Source organism: Etheostoma spectabile, chromosome 11, assembly GCF_008692095.1.
Source record: "Etheostoma spectabile isolate EspeVRDwgs_2016 chromosome 11, UIUC_Espe_1.0, whole genome shotgun sequence".
Classification (NCBI taxonomy): domain Eukaryota; kingdom Metazoa; phylum Chordata; class Actinopteri; order Perciformes; family Percidae; genus Etheostoma; species Etheostoma spectabile.
The window spans coordinates 21,105,408-21,110,880 of NC_045743.1; the positions used below are offsets into that span (position 1 = coordinate 21,105,408).

Genomic DNA, 5,473 nt, shown 5'->3' on the forward strand with positions numbered 1-5,473 from the left:
AAAGTCCTTTGAACAAAAACACAACAAAAACTAATTAAATTCTAGAAATAATCAGTGTTGCCAACAGGGACGTTGTAGAGCGTCCTCTGGTGTACAGACTATGCAATGCCATCACTAACGGGGACGTTGTAGAGCGTCCTCTGGTGGACAGACTATGCAACGCCATCACTAACAGGGACGTTGTAGAGAGTCCTCTGGTGGACAGACTACGGAACGCCAACACTAACAGAGACGTCGCAGAGCGTCGTCTGGTGGACAGACTATGCAACGCCAACACTCATAACATGATTGACCATCCATTTTTATTTTTATATCACAATACTTTATTTGTCATTATAAAGGATTCTGATGAATGAATATTTAAATGTATACATTATAAATGCCGATACTGATAGTTTGTGAAATGCCCAATATTGTCCCACTGAAATATTGGATATTGGCTGGTTTTCGCAGAGATAGATCCTGCATCGACCAGATTGCAACACTGCGCATCATCTTAGAACAGTCTCTTGAGTGGAAATCGAGCCTGTACGTACATTTTATTGACTATGAGAAGGCCTTCGATAGTGTGAACAGACATCTCTCTGGAAACTACTTAGACACTATGGATTCCAGAGAAAATAGCCAACATCATCAAGAATTCATATGAGACTGACTTGTAGTGTGGTCCACCAAGGTCAACTCACAGACGCCTTCCAGTACAAACAGGAGTAAGGCAAGGTTTCTGTTGTCCCCATTTTTGTTCCTACTGGCCGTCGACTGGGTCATGAAGACGTCCACTGCGGGAAAGCGGAACGCATTCAGTGGACACCATGGTCACAACTGGATGATCTAGACTTCGCGACGACTTGCCCTACTCTCACATACTCAGCAGCAGATGCAGGAAAAGACCAGCACAGTGTCAATACTCCTCACACCCTGCCTCAACATCCACCAAGGAAGACAAAATCCTGAAGGTCACTGCCAACACATCACCCATCATGCTGAACGGAGAAGCGATAGAAAGGGTGGACGATTTCACCTACCTTGGCAGCATTGTCAACAGCAGGCGGAACCGACGCAGATGTGAGAGCACGTATTGGTAAGGCCGGGCAGCCTTTCTCCAACTTAAGAACGTTTGGAGCTCAAGAGACTTCTCCATCAAAACAAAGATCAGGGTCTTCAATACCAATGTTAAGTCGTGCTGTTGTATGGCGCCGAAACATGGAGGACCCCCATTACCACCACCAAGAAGATTCAGACATTTATCAACACATGTCTGCGGCGCATTTACAGATCCGCTGGCCCAATACCATCAGCAACCAAGAACTGTGGCAACGAACAAATCAACAACCGCCAGATGAAGAGATCATCTAAAGGCGCTGGAGAGGGATAGGACATATTCTCCACAGACGGCTTCAAACATCACCCAGGCAATCTCTTTCCTGAATCCTCAGGGGAAGAGAAAAAGGGTCGACCCCGAAACAGCTGGCTCGAGACCTGGATGCCGACGTCAATAGAACAGGCCACTCTTGGGGACAACTAGAGAAAATCAGCTGACAGATCACAGGACCAGAGTGCCTGGAGAACCCTTGTCGCGGCCTATGCCCCAGGAGGGGTAGTAGGCGTAAGTAAGTAAGTAAGTAAGAATATTGAACTCTGTACATTAATTACCATAAAGATTTGGACAGAGATTCATGATCCCCAGAGGGTAAAGGATACTGACATTGGTGATCCCCAACTTGTATCTAGTGCCAGTGATCATTCCATCCTCACAGAGCCTCTAGCATGGCTGCAGTACGCTGTAGTCTGTTGTCAACCACTGTGTCTCGCTAGTTTTATCTATCTCTTGTTTTAAGGGAAGTGTGTCCTACCCTGAGCTATAATGTGTAACCCTGGCTGGAAAACACTGTTTGTATAATTGTCTGCCAATTGTATGTTGACAGTACTTTAGCCAAATCCCCAACCAGCCAAAAGTATTTCCAATACTATTTATGTTTTGCAAAGGCCACCAATGAAAGCTTCTTAAGCCTTAGCACTTACTTGTGACTAATGCATTCTCTCTACTTCCTGTGTTTATGACTTGCACATTAGTGTAAGCCCCAGTGGAGCCGCCTGTGCAGCCAAGTGCACGGGTGATCAACTTTCACAGTCCCCCATGTTAATACAGACTTTGGCAATCAACCCGATCTCGGCCATCTTTCCAGTATTGTCCTGTGGAGTACAGGCACTGTTATCAACAACTAATTAATGTGTAATGATGGGCTGTTTAATGGAGAGCAGGATAACTAATGTGTTTGCGGATGCTTGAGCTGCACCAATAAATCAAGCAAGGGACTGTAACGATACAAAGCTCTCACGAAAGACTCAGATTCCATGAATGACTATGGCAGCTACAGTTCAGCCCGGACTTTTGACTCGACATTACTGGTGTTGTCTGAGGCTGCAGCTGAAAGGAAACGCGGGAGGAAACATTTGACCCTGTGATTTCTTCTTTAGTAAGAACGTTTTAATTAAGACTGAAATGGCTTGAGACGGGGAAGGTTTCCTGCAACCGAATGGGAAAGGAAAACAAATTTCCATGTTTGTGAACTGCCCATACAAAGTCATTGTCACTGGAACAAAATATCAAGGAGAAATCAGAGAAAAGAGCTAAATAGAGCATAATACACACACACACACACACACACTCACACAAACACACACAGGCACGCACACACGCAAGCACGCACGCACACACACATTTCAATAGCAGTGGTGGAATGTATCTACATTTTCATTTACTCAAGTTCAAATTTGTAGTTCTTGTACTTTACTTGAGTCTTTTTCTTTTCATGCCACTTTCTCTTCTACTCTGCTACATTTCAGAGAGAAATGTTCGACTTTTTACTCCATTATATTCATCTCAACTTTAGTTACTAAATAAATTTTTTCAATTCAATTTTTATTTATGTATCAATTCATAACACGAGTTATCTCAAGACAATTTACAGATAGAGTAGTCTAGACCACCCCCAGAATTTACAAGGACCCACGTTCTAGTATTTTCCTCCAGAGCGAGCGACAGTGCGACAGTGGCGAGGAACAACTTTCTTTAACTACTTTTACTAGTTACTTTAGTTACTATTTACTCCACTACATTCATCTGACTACGGTGGCAGGGCACCCTTAAGTAAAGATCTGAATCCTTCTCACCACTGGTAAAAAAGCAGTTACAGGTATTTACTGCTCGGGGGCCCCTCTTCTGCCTCCTATTAAACGCGATAATACTGCTTCAATTATAGCACATGTCAAACATCCCTCTGCCATTTTTCATCCTTTTCATATACAATCCAAATGAAAGATGAAATGTGTTGCCATCTGGTGCGTTTAAAAAAAAGAAAAAAAAAAAAAAACGGGCCCCAGTCCTACCAGCATTAGCCTCTGTTGGGAGAAAGAAAGAGAGCCAGACAAAGGGAGGAAATGGAGGAATCTGCATTGGAAAGCCAAAGGGGCCACGAATAGTATCCTCCTCTCATCAATTCCCATTGCCAGAGTGAGCCTGTTCTCCGTTTGCTAGGCTCTCAGCGGGCCTCATCAGTGAGCTTGTACCCGCGACTACACGTGAGGCCTCTGTCAACCCCCCTCTACCACCAACCAACTACCCATTATTAGAAACCCCACACACTGGCACGCCACTGCTACACTGAATGTAGTAGATTTAAGAGGGTATTACTGTGTGTGCTACACTCAATCTGGATGTGTGAAATGGTCGATGGTGTTTGTTCGCGTTCTTCATGTACTAACGCAGTGGGTAGATTACTGTGAAATTACTGTGTGTGGTTGTTCTGCCGTGATGGTAGAAAGCTACACCTGTACATGAACAGTCTCTAGTGCCTGCCTCTGTGCGAGACAAGCTTTCAGTAATGATCAATTCAGCAGCATGCGGCCGTCCAACGTGTCATGGGGTTGGTGTAAAACGCTGATGTCATTTTTGTTTGTTCATTAAAGAGGAGGTTTGCAGGTTAGCATTTAAACACATGCTAATGTTTTGAAGCATAACATCACCAATTACAGGTTGAAAGCAAAACAAATGGTGAAATGTTTCACATTCAGCCTATTGCATGTCAACACACATGGAGAAGAAGGTGTCAGGTTTTTTTGGCAAACCCAAACTCCGCAGTACATGTCACGTCATGAAGCGAAGCCTGAAATGAGAGAGACGGATATATAATGTGTGAAACTTAAAAACAAAAGAATCTTGACAGTGCAGAACACAACTATTGGACAGAGGCGGTCACGTCTGACGTGACGGAAAAGGCGCCCTACCGGGGAGAGCAAGATCTGGACAGGGTTTGGGGGTGGCAGTAGCTCAGTCAGTAGGGAGTTGGGTTAGGAACCGGACGTTATACCCCACTAGTCACAGAACCATAAGCCCACCCACGGCTTTCATAAATCTAACAGCGTCAACAGGGACGTCAATAGTCCTGACCAAAACTTATATGACGCTAAAGGAGACCCTTAGCATCGATAGCAACAACGGCACCTGATGAAGATTGGTATGCTACGAGATGGAATGAGAATGGGTTAGATTTCGTCTGCTCAAAGATTCTCAAGTGCACACAATTGTTGCTGGTGAAAACTAATAATCGTATTGTGGATTTGAAATAATCAAACCACGTTTCGTTTCAAGACTCAGGGTGCTTTTACATCTCTTGTTTTGGCTTTTTTGGGCTGGCTCTTTGTTTTCGTATCTTTAGAATATTTCTTGAGTAAAGTTTAAAAGTATCTGATATCTACTGTACTTAGAATCAAAAGTAATTTTATGATATACGAAAAAAACTTTGATATGAACTTTGTTGTGGCTTCCTCATGGTAACAATAATATCTGGGTTTCCACACTTAAAGATCAAATTCAAAGTCTGACACCAACAAAGAGAAAAGAGAACCAGGAAAGTACAACGTGTCTCGCATGTAACGGAGACGTAGGGGAACTGTAGTGGAGTAAAAGTAGCCTATACATTTTATTTAGGAAATGCAGGGGAGAAAAGTGGCGTTTTCTGAATATAAATAACTAGGTAAGTACAGATACGTGAAAATTGCAATAAATACTGTGGTATGTTATCACTTGAACATTTGCCTGCCCCAGGCGGTGCACTGCTGGGTGAAGCTGCCTGTGTTGTGGGGAACACGGAGCCATGATCAACTATTTGAAGGGACTGCTTTCTATTTTTTGAAAACTATACGAGATCATGCTATTTCCTGGCACAATTCTTTGTCAGTCTAGTGTCTGGCTTGTCCACACAGCAGTCCAGTATGGGAAAAAACAGGCTCTGGTTTATTGGCATTTCTTTAAATTAATCTCAATCATCTGGGATGCCGCTGCTAAAGATTCTCAGGAAGGAACTTGTTTTGGTGGAACGTGTGTACGTTCGAGTAGTTTTTTAGTCAACAACAAAACTGTTGAAGGTTGGATTGATGGTCTAGCTAGCTGTCTTGTATTTACCCTGCAATA

The 5,473-nt window shown here is 43.4% G+C and overlaps 1 pseudogene; it reads left to right on the forward strand.

The window, feature by feature from the left end:
* Positions 1-403: 403 nt before the first annotated feature.
* Positions 404-1,539, forward strand: LOC116698436 (uncharacterized; annotated as a pseudogene).
* The last annotated feature ends 3,934 nt before the right edge of the window (positions 1,540-5,473 follow it).